We start from the raw sequence: 20049 nt of genomic DNA, 5'->3' as shown, positions 1-20049 counted from the left end.
AAGCCCCATGCCAGATGCATGGAATGCCCCACAAAGACATCCGCTTTAAGACACGTTTGGACTCGAGACAAGTTTCATTGCAAGTACTGACACAAACTCAAACTTGTGTATACATTCACACTCCCGTCTTAATCGTTTTCATGTATGTTTTGTACAAGAGACGGGCAAAATCGATAATACCCGTCCGTGACATTTTCGCCTTCACTTTGCGTATCCCCCATTCTTTCCAAGCCCCTTGCTAGGTGCATGGGATGCCCCAAAAAGCATCCCTTTTTAGACACCTTTCTAATCGATCCAAGTTGCCTTTAAAATCGTCCGCTGTAGTAGACATTTCTATATATATCTACTTAACATTTTTGCCCGTTTGGTATTTTTTCACGTATGTTTTGTACTGCTGATGGCCAAAAATGTTAAGTAGAGTATAAGAATGTCGAACCAGAAAAGAATATGAAATGGAACCCCCCCAAATTCAAGATTTTAGGTATATGGTTTTTAAACGATCTATCAAAAATAACTGAAGTGAACACAAGGGACAAATTAATAGAAGCAAAAAAATTATTCAAGATTTGGTGAAAACGTTTTTGCTATTCTCAAATCTCTCATACTTTCAAAGCTAATATACTTATGGATTCTTCTTCCAAACCCTCCAGACAAAGAAATAAAAGAATTACAGAGACTATGCTATGAATTCGTATGGGATAAAAAGCCAGATAAAAGAAAATACTCAATACATAAAGTTGGAAATGGAGGAATAGGTATACCAGACATAAAAAAGTTTATACATGCTCTTAAGATAACATGGATAAGGAAATTATACACAGGAACACCAAAGTGGAAGAGAATCTTACTTATAAAATGCCAAGAAATTAACTCACTAAATCTTTATGGTTCAAAAAAGTTTCTGACTATCGAATGTAACCAATTTTGGAAAGATGTTTTTCAGGCATACACGAATTTTACGAAACAAATAGAATTAAAAGAGTCACACAAGGTACTTGCAGAGCCCCTCTTTTATAACGACAAATTTAGAGTTGGTAACAATACAATCCACTACAAATGTTGGACAAATAATATATATCTGGTTAGAGATGATGTTGATGAGAATGGGTGCTTCCTTAGTTACACATGCTTTACAGAAAAATATAATATTAATGTAAATTATTTAGTGTATACGGGATTGATACATTCGATAAAAAGTTACTTAATTACACATAATATTTATCTAAGTGATAAAACATGTAATGAACAATCGAAAGCACTACACTTAATATCCTCTACTATGAAAGGCTGGCAACTATATTATGATATACTTCTCGAACCACTCTTTATTTACAATATAAATTCTTTTGTTAAGTGGGAGCAAAAATTAGATATCATCGTTAACTGGGTAACCACCATGAAGCAAATAAAAAAAGTAAAAGAGATAAAATTAAAGTGGTTTCAAATTAGAATTTGTCACAACATTTTAGTTACAAACAAAATTCTGAAGAAAATGGGTATTACAAACAGTGACAAGTGCAATTTTTGTAAAAATGAAATAGATTCAGTACAACATTATCTATGGTTTTGCAAGTTCTCTCAATTGTTTTGGAAGGAATTAGAGAACGTCTTTAAAGAAAGATGTGATACTTGCTCAAACGTTAAGTTAAACATAGAATTAGTTCTATTTGGAAATGATGAAATTACAAAAATAGATGAAATTTTCAACTATATTATTCTTGTTGCAAAATATTTTGTTTATAAATGCAGAATAAATAAGATTAAACCATGTATAGAGCACTTTTTGAATGATTTAAGAAATAGTTATAAAGTAAAAAGATATATGCATTCAACGGAAATGTTAAGTGCTGTATTTATGAGAAAATGGTGTCCATATATAAAACTTCTTGAAAACAGTAACCCATAACAAAATAGTATGAAAGATCAAAATGCACAATAATAATGAAGGCTCAATGATATATATATATATAATTTTAAAAACTTGAACAGATGTACGTGAATGTGTAAGTATGCGAGTATGTAAATAATATATGCATGTGTGTATTCATGTGCACTTATGTGTCTGCAGTAATAATGTTTAACACGACTGTGTAATGGGTGTTTTATATAGTCACGTATAGAAAACTAGAGGAAATGTGTTCATACATAAGATATCCTATGTGTGGGTTGTGTTCTTTTCACATTACGTTAGCGAAGCAAAGTGTCCATAACTCTATGCTGATGCTAATATATGTTATAAAACTGCACTGTTACACATGATGAAAATGTGTCCACCTTGACCAAATTAATAGAACAATATATTATAAGTATAATGACTTATGATGATGATGTTATTGTTAATGTACACTGTATTCATTTTTTTTTCTTTCTTTGTTTTTTTCCCCTTTCTTTTCCATCTACTCTGAATTGTTAAAATGAATTCATGTACAAAATAAAACGGTGGTCGACCCAAGAAAGTCCGGGGAAAAAAAAAAAAAAAAAAAAGAATGTCGAACCAGAAGTGGATACTATGTTACGCCAAAACGGGTATACCCATTCGGGTACACAGCCATTCCGACTTCAACCTAGAAGAGTCGACGGGCAAAATTGTTAATATTGCCACACACCTTAGTAGGGATGGTGTGGAGGGGGGATGCAGTAATGCATAACAGGAGGGGCAGGGTGGAAGTCTTGCCCAAAAGTGTTGGTGGATATAATTGTGGTTGACATTATGCACAATTTTAATCTTAAGTCAGCTTTTCATTTTTGCAGTTTGTTGAAAGGTGTGAAAAGAGTGCCTGAAAGTGTTCCTTTTTTTTTTTTTTAAATGAAAAGGTTACAAGATAAGAATTTTAATGATCATTTATATTTCTGTTCCCCCCATCCCCCACCCCCCTTTTAAATCAATTTTTTCACTTGCTTTTATGTCTCATTTTGTTGAAAAATATCAGCGGCGTTATTCAATATCCTCCATGCCCCAAAAGGGATTAAAAGATGAAAAAGAAAATGTTCAGGGCATTATAAAACTATTTTGAAATTTCTTTATGCCTCCCCCCCCCCCCCCCGACCCCCCCCCCCCCCCCCCCAGCTCATTCCAATTGTCAAGTGTTTTTTTTTATGCATTTTACGTTTAGATACTCTTTGTTACCACATTTTTTTCTTTTTCGACGCAGTTACACAACATGCATACTTACTTACTTAAAACGCTGAAGCAGGTGACCATTTCCCCATGGAATGCTACTGATGTGATGGAGACATTTACAAGTTAGTGATGCTTGCAACCTCTGTGGGATGAATATCAAAAGTGAATGATGTCTAGACAAAACAAAGAAATATATTAGAAAATGTCAATAATGAAAGCTAACAGATGCAATGATACATGACAACTGTTACTAGAAATTTATAAAAATGATGCACTAGTTGTCAAAATGATCCAATATACAGCACTATGTACCAGTAATGTTTTAGCATAACTGTTTTGTAAACCCAACCATTGACTTTACTTGATATATTTTTGCTTGAATAAAACACCCCTCTCCCTTTCCCCAGATCCCAGAAAGCCCTGACACCATGTTTAAATACTTTGATTGACTGTCTTAAATGTATCTGACAATTTGTATGTGGTCATGTTATTAGGGATCAAGGACGCGAACAAGGGACTTCATGAGGCCTCTGAAAAAAGCTAAGTCGACCTCCCGCACTCCCCCCCCCCCCCCTTATCTCTCCATTCTGTCTGTCTTGCCTGTCTGTCCGTGTGTGTGTGTGTGTGTGTGTGTGTGTGTGTCCGTCCATCTCTGTCCCTCCCTGAGGATGGATGCCTTGAGTGGATGTGCACACTGAGTTGAGCATGATGTTGAGCTTAACTCTAACCCTCTAACCCTTACTAACAACCTAAGCCTAACCCTGACACACTGCACAGTATGGGTGCCATGTGTGTGTGTGGGGCGGGGGGGGGGGGGGATTGTGAAGAACAAATAACTGCGGTGTGAATGCCCTTAGTTTCCATGTTTTCAAGCAGGCCACTGAGGACAGCGCCACAACTTGGGACAACACCAGGGCTGAGCAGGACACCACCAGCAGGATCCAGGAACATGGGGCCACTACTGCCTTTGGGTGAGAGACTGCTCTTAAAATCGGATCTTGCACCTTGACCAGATGGTAAGGCAGATAAGACAGGTGGGGCCACTGAGGCCAACAGGTGAGGCACTCCTACCAAAATTTAACTGCACTTAAACTAGAAATCATGTGGATAACAGGAAGTGTAGCATAGCTTTGACTCATAACAAGATCTTGTCAACAGTCAGTATTGGAAGAACAACCACAAACTTAGGCTTTGCAAATGATCTTAAATGTCTGGCAGGCAGTGAGGAAGAACTCGTCATTCAAGTGTCTGTAACTAATTTATAAAATGAAACTTGGATAAAGGATTACCTGAATATTTTTGTAAACAAATTTTGAGGATTTTGTGACATCTTTGGCGGATTCTAAAAAATGGAATAGAATGGTGGGAGATTACAATGTAGATGAAAATGTTAAGAATTAAAATCCAAAAGTATCAAAGTAGATGAATCAGTTTTCAGATTTTTTGAACCTTCACATATTTATTTATCTTTGCAAAATAAAAGGAGTTGATTTATAAGTATTCATAGGTATCATTTTTGGTTCTTTTTTCCTTGAAACTGTCAAAAGATATTTAGTGCATTTAACTATTAAAATGAAGTATCTGTCATAAATGTCAGTGACGAAAAAATATGTCCAGGGGGACAGGACGCCTACACCAGCACCGGGGTGGATACTGGTGATGCCAGCACCCAGGACGCCGCTTCCAGTTGGTTCCAGACAGATGGAGCCACTGACGCTGACGGGTGATATTCCTATCGAAATCAGACAGTACTTGGACAAAAAATCTTGTGGATTTCAGGAAGCGTAGCATAGCTTAGACTAATTCACTTGAAGATCATGTCAGCAGTCAGCATTGGAAGAAGAACCACCGCAAACACAGGCTTTGCAGATCTTAAATGTCTGGCAAGCAGTGAGCAAGAACTCATCGTACAAATGGCTGTAACTAATTTAGAAAATGAAACTTGGATAAAGCATTATCTGAATCTTTTGTAAACAAATTTTGGGGATTTTGTGTTTGGCGGATTCTAAAGAAAATGGAATAGAATGGTGGGAGATTACAATGTAGATGAAAATCTTAAGAATTAAAATCCAAAAGTATCAAAGTAGATGAATCAGTTTTCATATTTTTTTTAACCTGCGCATATTTATTTATCTTTGCAAAATAAAAGGAGTTGAATTATAAGTATTTATAGGTATCATTTTTGGTTCTTTTTCCTTGAAACCGTCAGAAGCTGAAAGTGATTGTATTTAACTATTAAAATTATCAGTTATAAATGTTACTGGCCAAAACAATATATGTCCAGGGAGACAGGACGCCTACACCAGCACCGGGGTGGATGCTGGTGATGCCAGCACCCAGGACGCTGCTTCCAGTGGGTTCCAGACAGATGGAGCCACTGACGCTGACAGGTGAGATATTCCTATCAAAGTCAGACAGTACTTAGACTGAAAATCTTCCGGATTTCAGGAAGTGTAAAATATGAGACTGATTCTCTTGAAGATCATGTCAGCAGTCAGAATTAGAACCACCACCACTGCAAAGACAGGCAGATGACCTTAAATGTCTGGCAAGCAGTGAGCAAGAACTCATTGTACAAGTGTCTAACTAATTTAGAAAATGAAACTTGGATAAAGCATTATCTGAATCTTTTGTCAACAAATTTTGAGGATTTTGTGTTGGCTTTTGTGAATTGTATAAGTGGAATTGAATGGTGGGAGATTACAATATAGATGAAAATGTTAGGAATTTTTATGCAAGATTTTTTCAACCAATGGATATTTATCTTGGCAAAATAAAAGGCATTAAATTGTTAAGTAATATTGATAGTTATCAGTTTTGGCAGGTTTTTCCTTGACACTGTCAAAAAGAAAATTAAGTGGGTTTAACTATTGAAATATCTGTCATAAATATTGCTGATGAAAAAATATATGTCCAGAGGGACAGAGGTCATCGACACGAGCACCGCCGCTGCCAGATACAACCTCTGACGCCAACAGGTGAGGCATTACTATCTGAATGAGACTGTACTTTAAACAGAAATGATGTGGATTTCAGGAAGTGTAACATAGCTTTGACTCACTTGAAGATTATATCTGTGACCCAACTAGTACAGACTCCAGCAGGGGTCTGACATTTCTGCCAGATAGAAAATTTCCTTTTTGGATTGCTGTGTGCCAGGCCTAATTTTAGCTTTTTTTTTCGGTAGGTTCACCAAAGTTTTCACTGCTCATTCATTTATAGGGGTATCTCAAAGATTTTTGGCATGTTTTTTTTCCCTCATAGACATACATTTTTTCGTCAGTAACATTTATGACTGATAAATTTCAATAGTTAAACGCTCTTACTTTCAGTTTTTGACAGTTTTAAGGAGAAAAGAGCCAAAAATGACACCTATTTCAACTTTTTTTATTTTACAAAAATAAATATGCCTAGATTGAAAAAATCTGAAAACTGATTAATCTGCTTTGATTCTTTGGGATTTAAATTCCTAAAAATGGAATAGAATGGTGGGAGATGAAAATGTTAAGAATTTGAATCTAAAAGTATCAAAGCAGATCAGTCGGTTTTCAGATTTTTTCAAACTACGCATGTTCATTAATTTTTGTAAATTAAAAGAAGTTGAATTGATAGATATTCATAGAATATTCCTGAAACTGTCAAAAACTGAAAGTAAGTAAATTATCAGTCATAAATGTTACTGATGAAAAAATATATGTCCAGACAGAGGACGCCAATGCCAGCACCGGGGAGGATGCTGCCGATGCCAGCACCCAGGACGCCACTGCCAGTCAGTTCGAGAAAGATGGAGCCACCAACGGCGACATGTGAGATATTCCTATCAAAGTCAGACTGTACTTAAACTAGAAATCGTGTGGATTTCAGGAAGTGTAACATAGCTTTGATTGACTCATTTGAAGATAATGTCAGCAGTCAGCATTGGAAGAACCACCACAAAGACAGGCTTTGCAGATGACCTAAAATGTCTGGCACGCAGTGAGCAAGAACACATCATTTAAATATCGGTAAATTACTTAAAAAATGAAACTTGGTTAAAACATCACCTGAATCTTTTGTAAACAGATTTCTAGGATTTTGTGTTACCTTTTGTGAATTCTAAAAATGGAAGAGAATGGTGGGAGATTACAATGTAGATGAAAATGTTAGGAATTTAAATCCCAAAGAATCAAAGCAGATTAATCAGTTTTCAGATTTTTTCAAACTACGCATATTTATTTTTGTAAAATAAAAGAAGTTGAAATGTTAGGTAATTATAGGTGTCATTTTTGGCTCTTTTCTCCTTAAAACTGTCAAAAACTGAAAGGAAGAGCGTTTTACTATTGAAATTTATCAGTCATAAATGTTACTGATGAAAAAATGTATGTCTAGGGGGACAGAGGACGCCTACACCAGCATCGGGGAGGACGCTGCCAATGCCAGCACCCAGGACACCACAGCCAGTGGGTTCCAGACAGATGGGGCCACCGACACCGACAGGTGAGGTATTCCTATCAAAATTGGACTGTACTTTGACTAAAAATCGTGTGGATTTCAGTAAGTGTAAGATAGCTTTGACTAACTTGAGTGACTCACGAGCAGTCAGCGTTGGAAGAACCACCACCACAAACACACACTTTGCAGATGACCTTAAATGTCTGGCAGGCAGTGAGCAAGAACTCATTGTACAAGTGTGTGACTAATTTAGAAAATGAAACTGGGATAAAGCATGACCTGAATCTTTTGTAAACAAAATTTGAGGATTTTGACCCAACTTTGGCAGATTCTGTATATGGAATAGAATGGTGGGAGATTACAGAAAAGTTGAAAATGTTAAGTTAATATTTTTATGTAAGATTTTTTCAACCAATTGATATTTGTTTTGGCAAAATAAAAGGAATTAAATTGTGAAATAATATTGATAGGCATAATTTTTGGCAGGTTTTTCCTTGAAATTGTCAAAAACGAAATTAAGTGGGTTCAACTATTGAAATGAAGTATGTGTCAAATGTTACCGATGAAAAAATATATGTCCAGAGGGACAGAGGTCGTCGACACGACACCGCCGCTGCCAGTGGGTTCGAGACAGATGGAGCCTCCGACGCCGACAGGTGAGGCATTACTATCTAAATGAGACTATACTTTAAAGCAGAAATGATGTGGATTTCAGGAAGTGTAACATAGTTTTGACTCATTTTAAAATTATATCAGTCAGCATGGGAAGAACTGGCACAAACGTAGGCTCTGCAGATGACATTAAATTTCTGGCAGGTAGCCAACAGGAACTCGTGATACAAGTGTCTGTAATCCATTAAAAAAAAAATGAAACCACATGCATACTTACATTCTTAAAACGCTGAATGAGAAGGAAATGTCGTGATTCTGCCATGGCACTTCCTGATGATGAACAGCAAGAAATAAGTCGCCAAATACAGAAATGGGTGCTAAGGACAGTGATACGGACCTGTGAACTCCTTACTGACCTATGTTAGTGACCAGTTCGCCATGGAATGCAACTGGTGTGATGGAGACATTTGCAATTTAGTGATGCTTGCAACCTCTGTGGGATGAAAATCAAAAGTGAATGATGTCTCTAGAGAAAACAAATATGTCAGGAAATGTTAATAATGAATGCTAGCAAATGCAATGATAAACGCCAACTGTTACTAGAAGACATTTATAAAAATGATGCACTAGTTGTCAAAATGATCCAATATGCAGCACTATATACCAATAATGTTTTAGCATAACTATCGTTTTGTAAGCTCAACCATTGGCTTTATTTGATATATTTTTGCTTGCAAAAAGCCCCTCTCCCTTTCCCAAGATCCCAGAAAGCCCTGACACCATTCATGTTTAAATAATTTGACAGTCTTAAATGTATTTGACCGTTTGTATGTGGGCATGTTATCAGGGATCTGTGACATGAACAAGGGACTTCATGAGGCCTCTGAAAAAGCTAAGTCAACCCTTCCCCCCTCATCTCTCCATTCTCTCTGTCTGTCTCTGTCTTGTCTTGTCTGTCCATGTGCGTGTACGTGTGTGTGTGCGTGTGTGTGTGTGTGTCTGTGTCCGTCCATTTGTCTCTCTCTGTGGATGGTTGCCTTGAGTGGATGTGTGCACCGAGTTCAGCATGGTGTTGAGCTTAACCCTAACCTTTCCTAACCCTAACACACTGCACAGTATGGATGCTGTGTGTGTGTGTGTGTGTGTGTGGATTGTGAAGAACAAATAAGTGTGGCGCGAATGCCCTGAGTTTCCTAGTTTTCAGGCAGCCCACTGAGGACAGCGCCACGACTTGAGAAACACCGGGGCTGAGCAGGACACCGCCTGCGGGATCCAGGAACATGGGGCCACCACTACTTTACGGTGAGGGACTGCTGTCAAAATCGGGTCTTGTGCCTTGACTAGATGTAAAGACAGACAAGACAGTAAGGCACTCCTTTCAAAATCAGACTGTACTTAACCCCTTCACTGCCACAGTAAATAACCCTTTTAATTACACATACTTAACCGTGACCCAACTCGTGCAAACTCCGGCAGGGGTCTGACATTTCTGCCAGATAGAAAATTTCCTTTTTGGATTGCTGTGTGCCAGGCCTAATTTTAGCTTTTCTTGGGTAGGTTCACCAAAGTTTTCACTGCTCATTCATTTATAGGGGTATCTCAAAGATTTTTGGCATGTTTTTTTCCCTCATACCCTTGGCAATGAAGTGACAGCATTATGTTATAATGTTTCCAGTTTTTGTGTTATCCTTTCCTTGGTAATGTATATTTTAAAAACAACACACTTTCGGAACATACACTCACACATTCCTGACCATAAAACATCAAACGTACTGGAAAAATGGGTTTTCTTGTACATTTACTGAGAATGAAAATACATCACTCGGTGTTAGTGCCAGTACACAAACTTGGCATGGTAACCCATGAAACGACCCTACTGGTATTACTGCGTGCCAGGGCAAAATACTGCTTTCCTTGGTATGTTCACTGAACAGTTCACTGCTCATTCAGTTATTGAGATATCTCAAAGATATTTGGCATGTTTTTTTCTCACATCCTTGGCTTTGATTTGACAGTACAATTATTTGATATTGGTAGAATAAATATGGATACACATGATATTTAAAAAAAGACACTCACTTTCAGATCATAAACACGTATTACACAACATAAAATCATACAAGTACAGGAAATACTGGCTTTCTTTGTACTTTTACAAACTCGGAATGAAAATATGTAAGTTGCAGGTAGTGCAGTGCACAAACATGGCATGGTAGCCCATGAAACAACCCTACTGGTATTTGTACGCACGGAAGGACTTGGCCAGGGCAAAATATATTCACTGAATAGAAATCATATTAGGCTTAGGCTTTGCAGATGACAGTAAATGTGTGGCAGGCAGTGAGCAGGAACTCATTATATAGATGCCTGTAACTTTAAGAAAATGAAACTGGGATAAAACAATCTAAATCTTTTGTAAACAAATATTCAGGAATTTGTGACACCTTGGATTGTAAAAAGTGGAATAGAATGGTGGGAGACAACAATGCAGATGAAATTAACAATTTAGATCCAAAAAACACCAAAGCAGATCAATCAGTTTTTAGATTTTTTCAAACTGTGAATAATTGTTTATCTTGGCAAAGTTAAAGGAGTTGGATTGTTAAAAATTTATAGGTATCACTTTTGGCTCTTTTTTTCCCTTTTTTTTTTTGAAACTGTCAAAAGCGAAATTGTTTGTGTTACTATTAAAATAAGTATCTATCATCAGTGTCAATGACAAAAAAATATATGTCCAGGGGGACAGAGGGTGCCAACGCCAGCACTGGGGAGGACGCTACCGCTGCCAGTGGGTTCCAGACAGATGGAGCCACCGACGCTGACAGGTGAGATATTCCTGTCAAAAGCAGACTGTACTTAAAACTAGAAATCATGTGGATTTCTGGAAGTGTAACATAACTTTGGCTGACTCACTTGAAGATCATGTCAGCAGTCAGCATTGGAAGAAGAACCACCACCACAAACACTGGCTTTGCAGATGACCTTAAATGTCTGGCAGGCAGTGAGCAAGAACTCATCATACAAGTGTGTGTGAACTAATTTAGAAAATGAAATTTGGATAAAGCATGACCTGAATATTTTGTGAACAAATTTTTTTTAAGGATTTTTTGACAACTTTGGTGGATTTCTATAAAATGGAATAGAATGGTGGGAGATTACAATGTTGATGAAAATGTTAGGATTTAAATGCAAAAGAATCAAGGCAGATTAATCAGTTTTCAGATTTTTTCAAACTACATCTATTCATTTTGGTAAAATAAAAGGAGTTGAATTGTTAGATAATTATAGGTGTCATTTTTGGCTCTTTTTTCCTTAAAACTGTCAAAAACTGAAAGTAAGTGCGTTTAAGTATTAAAATTATCGCTCATAACTGTTACTGATGAAACAATATATGTCTAGGGGGACAGAGGATGCCTACATCGGCATCAGGGAAGACGCTGCTTATGCCAGCGCCCAGGACGCCGCTTCCAATGGGTTCCTGACAGATTGGGCCACCGACACCAACAGGTGAGGTATTCCTATCAAAATCAGACTGTACTCGACTAAAAATCGAGTGGATTTCAGTAAGTGTAACCTAGCTTTGAATGATTCACTTGAAGATCATGTCAGCAATGGGCATTAGAAGAACCACCACCGCAAAGACAGGCTTTGCAGATGACCTTAAATGTTTGGCAAGCAGTGAGGAAGAACTCATCGTACAAGTGTCTATAACTAACTTAGAAAATGAAACTTCGATCAAGCATTATGTGAATCTTTTTGTCAACAAATTTTGAAGATTTTGTGTTATCTTTGGTGGATTCTAAAAAATGGAATAGAATGGTGGGAGATGAAAATGTTAAGAATTTGAATCTAAAAGTATCAAAGCAGATCAGTCGGTTTTCAGATTTTTGCAAACTACGCATGTTCATTAATTTTTGTAAAATAAAAGAAGTTGAATTGATAGATATTCATAGAATATTCCTGAAACTGTCAAAAACTGAAAGTAAGTAAATTATCAGTCATAAATGTTACTGATGAAAAAATATATGTCCAGACAGAGGACGCCAATGCCAGCACCGGGGAGGATGCTGCTGATGCCAGCACCCAGGACGCCACTGCCAGTCAGTTCGAGAAAGATGGAGCCACCGACGGCGACATGTGAGATATTCCTATCAAAGTCAGACTGTACTTAAACTAGAAATCATGTGGATTTCAGGAAGTGTAACATAGCTTTGATTGACTCATTTGAAGATAATGTCAGCAGTCAGCATTGGAAGAACCACCACAAAGACAGGCTTTGCAGATGACCTAAAATGTCTGGCACGCAGTGAGCAAGAACACATCATTTAAATATCGGTAAATTACTTAAAAAATGAAACTTGGTTAAAACATCACCGGAATCTTTTGTAAACAGATTTCTAGGATTTTGTGTTACCTTTTGTGAATTCTAAAAATGGAAGAGAATGGTGGGAGATTACAATGTAGATGAAAATGTTAGGAATTTAAATCCCAAAGAATCAAAGCAGATTAATCAGTTTTCAGATTTTTTCAAACTACGCATATTTATTTTTGTAAAATAAAAGAAGTTGAAATGTTAGGTAATTATAGGTGTCATTTTTGGCTCTTTTCTCCTTAAAACTGTCAAAAACTGAAAGTAAGAGCGTTTAACTATTGAAATTTATCAGTCATAATGTTACTAACGAAAAAATGTATGTCTAGGGGGACAGAGGACGCCTACACCAGCATCGGGGAGGACGCTGCTGATGCCAGCATCCAGGACGCCACAGCTAGTGGGTTCCAGACAGATGGGGCCACCGACACCGACAGGTGAGGTATTCCTATCAAAATTGGACTGTACTTTGACTAAAAATCATGTGGATTTCAGTAAGATAGCTTCAACTAACTTGAGTGACTCACGAGCAGTCAGCATTGGAAGAACCACCACCACAAACACACTTTGCAGATGACCTTAAATGTCTGGCAGGCAGTGAGCAAGAACTCATCGTACAAGTGTGTGACTAATTTAGAAAATGAAACTGGGATAAAGCATGACCTGAATCTTTTGTAAACAAAATTTGAGGATTTTGACCCAACTTTGGCAGATTCTATATATGGAATAGAATGGTGGGAGATTACAGAAAAGTTGAAAATGTTAAGTTAATATTTTTATGTAAGATTTTTTCAACCAATTGATATTTATCTTGGCAAAATAAAAAGAATGAAATTGTGAAGTAATATTGATAGGTATAATTTTTGGCAGGTTTCTCCTTGAAATTGTCAAAAACGAAATTAAGTGGGTTTAACTATTGAAATGAAGTATGTGTCAAATGTTACTGATGAAAAAGTATATGTCCAGAGGGACAGAGGTCGTCGACACGACACCGCCGCTGCCAGTGGGTTCGAGACAGATGGAGCCTCCGACGCCGACAGGTGAGGCATTACTATCTAAATGAGACTATACTTTAAACCAGAAATGGTGTGGATTTCAGGAAGTGTAACATAGCTTTGACTCACTTTAAAATTATATCAGTCAGCATTGGAAGAACTAGCACAAACGTAGGCTCTGCAGATGACATTAAATTTCTGGCAGGTAGCCAACAGGAACTCGTGATACAAATGTATGTAATCCATTAAAAAAATGAAACAACATACATACTTACATTTTTAAAACGCTGAATGAGAAGGAAATGTCGTGATTCTGCCATGGCACTTCCTGATGATGAACAGCAAGAAATAAGTCGCCAAATACAGAAATGGGTGCTAAGGACAGTGATATGGACCTGTGAACTCCTTACTGAGCTATGTTAGTGACCAGTTCGCCATGGAATGCAACTGGTGTGATGGAGACATTTGCAATTTAGTGATGCTTGCAACCTCTGTGGGATGAAAATCAAAAGTGAATGATGTCTCTAGAGAAAACAAATATGTCAGGAAATGTTAATAATGAATGCTAGCAAATGCAATGATAAACGCCAACTGTTACTAGAAGACATTTATAAAAATGATGCACTAGTTGTCAAAATGATCCAATATGCAGCACTATATACCAATAATGTTTTAGCATAACTATCGTTTTGTAAGCTCAACCATTGGCTTTATTTGATATATTTTTGCTTGCAAAAAGCCCCTCTCCCTTTCCCAAGATCCCAGAAAGCCCTGACACCATTCATGTTTAAATAATTTGACAGTCTTAAATGTATTTGACCATTTGTATGTGGGCATGTTATCAGGGATCTGTGACATGAACAAGGGACTTCATGAGGCCTCTGAAAAAGCTAAGTCAACCCTTCCCCCCTCATCTTTCCATTCTCTCTGTCTGTCTCTGTCTTGTCTTGTCTGTCCATGTGCGTATGTGTGTGTGTGCGTGTGTGTGTGTGTGTCCGTCCATTTGTCTCTCTCCCTGGATGGTTGCCCTGAGTGGATGTGTGCACTGAGTTCAGCATGGTGTTGAGGTTAACCCTAACCCTTCCTAGCGTCAGGTCAGGTCATTAGATCTGCTACTGGTAACCTGTAATCCAGTACAACCTGTTCAGGGTCGGGTTGCCGGCGACTAAACCGGCACTCCCACCGCTCCCTTCCGGGACTGGTGAGGCGGGTGGCTAGACACCCTTATGGAGATCCATAAAAGGGCGTTGGCTCAGGAGAGCCACCGACGGCCATCTAGCTCCACCGTGATGTGTGCATGCCACACGCAGTTGGCCCCCGGGGTGTGTCTACCCATGCATGCGAAGTCTGGATCCGGCAGAATCTGCGGAAGAAACCTATCGGTTCAACAGAGAGGAAGGCGGTTACAGCAACGCACTGTGGAGTGCAGAGAGCAAGATGAGACACCGAAAGGATATCTTGGTCATCCACTGCATCCGTGCTCATCTTCCAGTCGTCTCGACTTAGTCTTGCCACTGGAAATTGGTGGACCCGGACGAGAGAGTGAGGTCGACGTTGTGCAACTCCTCTTCACTTTAAACAAACTCATCGCGCAAGTCATCAGTCATCCAAAATGACCTTTCATCCTTCATCATTTCATCACCCCCAAGTCCTGTGGCGACAGGCGAGCGACGAAACGACAGGTGTGGGTACACTGGCAGTCGCAGTCGCAGACCTGCACGCAGGCGGCTCAGGCCATAGGGTCGTTCTTCGTCGACAGGAGCAGCGATGGAGCTCGGCAGCCGTCTGAGCAGCCCTCTTTAGGAATGCACTGCTCACCTCCCTGGCATGAGGAAGGGGCTAGAAAAGGTGCCCTAAAAATTGCCTGCTCCATATCACCCTGGCCAGCATACCGCGGCTGGATACAACATTGACATCACAGCCTTGAGTGAGACTCGGCTTGCAGGCGAAGGCGAGCTCTGTGAACAGGGATCTGGTTACAACTTCTTCTGGAGTAGACGAGGAAGCGAAGAGCGACGTGAGGCTGGCGTTGGTTTTGCAGTAAAAACAGCACTTGTCAGCAAGCTAGCTGGAATCCCAAAGGGAGTCAACGATAGGCTTATGACCATGAAACTCCCACTGGCATCTGGCCAGAAGCACCTCACCATTGTCAGTGCCTACGCCCCAACCATGACCAACCCGGATGAAGTGAAGGCGAAGTTCTACGAGGACCTTCACTCTGTCATTGCTGCTATCCCTAAAGCAGATAAGCTCATCATTCTTGGGGACTTCAATGCTAGAGTTGGCTCTGACTACATCTCCTGGGATGGAGTGATTAGAAAGCACGGTGTGGGCCACTGCAACCCAAATGGATTGCTTTTCCTTCAGACCTGTGCAGAGCATGAACTGCTGATAACCAACACAGTTTTCTGCCTCCCTACCCGTAACAGGACGTCATGGATGCACCCTCACTCAAAGCATTGGCATCTCATCGATTATGTCATCATCAGGAAAAGGGATAGGCAAGATGTACGTGTAACAAAGACCATGTGCGGCGCCGAGTGTTGGACAGACCATCGCCTTGTAGTCTCGAAGCTGAATATTCGAATCCAGCCCAAGAGACGCCCCCAAGGCCAGAAGGCTCCAAAACGGCTTAACATCGCTAAGCTGAAAAACATTACCATCAAACAGTCCTTTGTGGAGCTGCTGGAAGATCGTCTGGAATCCGCCTCTCTGGACAACCAGAATGTGGAGTTTGACTGGAGGACCCTGCGTGAGCTGATCTATAGTACAGCTTCAGAGACCCTGGGACCCATGACCAGAAAGCACAAAGACTGGTTTGATGAAAATTGTGATGAAATCGAGCAGCTTCTGGATGAGAAATGCCATCTGCATCAAGCCTACCTGAGCAACCCAAAGTCCACATCAAAAAAGGATTTTTGTAAAAAGTGGAATAGAATGGTGGGAGACAACAATGCAGATGAAATTAACAATTTAGATCCAAAAAACACCAAAGCAGATCAATCAGTTTTTAGATTTTTTCAAACTGTGAATAATTGTTTATCTTGGCAAAGTTAAAGGAGTTGGATTGTTAAAAATTTATAGGTATCACTTTTGGCTCTTTTTTTTCCTTTTTTTTTTGAAACTGTCAAAAGCGAAATTGTGTTACTATTAAAATAAGTATCTATCATAAGTGTCAATGACAAAAAAATATATGTCCAGGGGGACAGAGGGTGCCAACGCCAGCACTGGGGAGGACGCTACCGCTGCCAGTGGGTTCCAGACAGATGGAGCCACCGACGCTGACAGGTGAGATATTCCTGTCAAAAGCAGACTGCACTTAAAACTAGAAATCATGTGGATTTCTGGAAGTGTAACATAGCTTTGGCTGACTCACTTAAAGATCATGTCAGCAGTCAGCATTGGAAGAAGAACCACCACCACAAACACTGGCTTTGCAGATGACCTTAAATGTCTGGCAGGCAGTGAGCAAGAACTCATCATACAAGTGTCTATAACTAATTTAGAAAATGAAATTTGGATAAAGCATGACCTGAATATTTTGTGAATAAATTTTTTTTAAGGATTTTTTGACAACTTTGGTGGATTCTATAAAATGGAATAGAACGGTGGGAGATTACAATGTTGATGAAAATGTTAGGATTTAAATGCAAAAGAATCAAAGCAGATTAATCAGTTTTCAGATTTTTTCAAACTACATCTATTCATTTTGGTAAAATAAAAGGAGTTGAATTGTTAGATAATTATAGGTGTCATTTTTGGCTCTTTTTTCCTTAAAACTGTCAAAAACTGAAAGTAAGTGCGTTTAAGTATTAAAATTATCGCTCATAACTGTTACTGACGAAACAATATATGTCTAGGGGGACAGAGGATGCCTACATCGGCATCAGGGAAGACGCTGCTTATGCCAGCGCCCAGGACGCCGCTTCCAATGGGTTCCTGACAGATTGGGCCACCAACACCAACAGGTGAGGTATTCCTATCAAAATCAGACTGTACTCGACTAAAAATTGAGTGGATTTCAGTAAGTGTAACCTAGCTTTGAATGATTCACTTGAAGATCATGTCAGCAATGGGCATTAGAAGAACCACCGCCGCAAAGACAGGCTTTGCAGATGACCTTAAATGTTTGGCAAGCAGTGAGCAAGAACTCATCGTACAAGTGTCTATAACTAATTTAGAAAATGAAACTTCGATCAAGCATTATGTGAATCTTTTGTCAACAAATTTTGAAGATTTTGTGTTATCTTTGGTGGATTCTAAAAAATGGAATAGAATGGTGGGAGATGAAAATGTTAAGAATTTGAATCTAAAAGTATCAAAGCAGATCAGTCGGTTTTCAGATTTTTTCAAACTACGCATGTTCATTAATTTTTGTAAAATAAAAGAAGTTGAATTGATAGATATTCATAGAATATTCCTGAAACTGTCAAAAACTGAAAGTAAGTAAATTATCAGTCATAAATGTTACTGATGAAAAAATATATGTCCAGACAGAGGACGCCAATGCCAGCACCGGGGAGGATGCTGCCGATGCCAGCACCCAGGACGCCACTGCCAGTCAGTTCGAGAAAGATGGAGCCACCGACGGCGACATGTGAGATATTCCTATCAAAGTCAGACTGTACTTAAACTAGAAATCATGTGGATTTCAGGAAGTGTAACATAGCTTTGATTGACTCATTTGAAGATAATGTCAGCAGTCAGCATTGGAAGAACCACCACAAAGACAGGCTTTGCAGATGACCTAAAATGTCTGGCACGCAGTGAGCAAGAACACATCATTTAAATATCGGTAAATTATTTAAAAAATGAAACTTGGTTAAAACATCACCTGAATCTTTTGTAAACAGATTTCTAGGATTTTGTGTTACCTTTTGTGAATTCTAAAAATGGAAGAGAATGGTGGGAGATTACAATGTAGATGAAAATGTTAGGAATTTAAATCCCAAAGAATCAAAGCAGATTAATCAGTTTTCAGATTTTTTCAAACTACGCATATTTATTTTTGTAAAATAAAAGAAGTTGAAATGTTAGGTAATTATAGGTGTCATTTTTGGCTCTTTTCTCCTTAAAACTGTCAAAAACTGAAAGTAAGAGCGTTTAACTATTGAAATTTATCAGTCATAAATGTTACTGATGAAAAAATGTATGTCTAGGGGGACAGAGGACGCCTACACCAGCATCGGGGAGGACGCTGCCAATGCCAGCAGCCAGGACGCCATAGCCAGTGGGTTCCAGACAGATGGGGCCACCGACACCGACAGGTGAGGTATTCCTATCAAAATTGGATTGTACTTTGACTAAAAATCGTGTGGATTTCAGTAAGTGTAAGATAGCTTTGACTAACTTGAGTGACTCACGAGCAGTCAGCATTGGAAGAACCACCACCACAAACACACACTTTGCAGATGACCTTAAATGTCTGGCAGGCAGTGAGCAAGAACTCATTGTACAAGTGTGTGACTAATTTAGAAAATGAAACTGGGATAAAGCATGACCTGAATCTTTTGTAAACAAAATTTAGGATTTTGACCCAACTTTGGCAGATTCTATATATGGAATAGAATGGTGGGAGATTACAGAAAAGTTGAAAATGTTAAGTTAATATTTTTATGTAAGATTTTTTCAACCAATTGATATTTGTCTTGGCAAAATAATAGGAATTAAATTGTGAAGTAATATTGATAGGTATAATTTTTGGCAGGTTTTTCCTTGAAATTGTCAAAAACGAAATTAAGTGGGTTTAACTATTGAAATGAAGTATGTGTCAAATGTTACTGATGAAAAAATATATGTCCAGAGGGACAGAGGTCGTCGACACGACACCGCCGCTGCCAGTGGGTTCGAGACAGATGGAGCCTCCGACGCCGACAGGTGAGGCATTACTATCTAAATGAGACTATACTTTAAAGCAGAAATGATGTGGATTTCAGGAAGTGTAACATAGTTTTGACTCATTTTAAAATTATATCAGTCAGCGTGGGAAGAACTGGCACAAACGTAGGCTCTGCAGATGACATTAAATTTCTGGCAGGAAGCCAACAGGAACTCGTGATACAAGTGTCTGTAATCCATTAAAAAAAAAAATGAAACCACATGCATACTTACATTCTTAAAACGCTGAATCAGAAGGAAATGTCGTGATTCTGCCATGGCACTTCCTGATGATGAACAGCAAGAAGTAAGTCGCCAAATACAGAAATGGGTGCTAAGGACAGTGATACGGACCTGTGAACTCCTTACTGAGCTATGTTAGTGACCAGTTCGCCATGGAATGCAACTGGTGTGATGGAGACATTTGCAATTTAGTGATGCTTGCAACCTCTGTGGGATGAAAATCAAAAGTGAATGATGTCTCTAGAGAAAACAAATATGTCAGGAAATGTTAAAATGAATGCTAGCAAATGCAATGATAAACGCCAACTGTTACTAGAAGACATTTATAAAAATGATGCACTAGTTGTCAAAATGATCCAATATGCAGCACTATATACCAATAATGTTTTAGCATAACTGTC

General features: G+C 38.7%; 1 protein-coding gene and 1 long non-coding RNA gene across 2 annotated transcripts in view; one reads left to right on the top strand and one right to left on the bottom strand.

Annotated features, from left to right (window-relative positions):
* The window catches only part of LOC143289630 (nose resistant to fluoxetine protein 6-like), a 71279-nt gene that overhangs the window by 20087 nt on the left and 31143 nt on the right, over positions 1 to 20049 (bottom strand). The gene's annotated exons all lie outside the window — the stretch shown is intronic.
* The window catches only part of LOC143289879 (uncharacterized), a 1754-nt gene continuing 399 nt past the window's right edge, over positions 18695 to 20049 (top strand). The window contains exons 1-2 of the long non-coding RNA XR_013056287.1: positions 18695 to 18795; positions 19332 to 19405. This is a non-coding gene — a long non-coding RNA (uncharacterized LOC143289879). The remainder of the gene's footprint in view (positions 18796 to 19331; positions 19406 to 20049) is intronic.

This window comes from Babylonia areolata, chromosome 14 (assembly GCF_041734735.1).
Source record: "Babylonia areolata isolate BAREFJ2019XMU chromosome 14, ASM4173473v1, whole genome shotgun sequence".
Lineage (NCBI taxonomy): Eukaryota > Metazoa > Mollusca > Gastropoda > Neogastropoda > Buccinidae > Babylonia > Babylonia areolata.
This window is presented reverse-complemented; position numbering and strand designations above follow the sequence as displayed.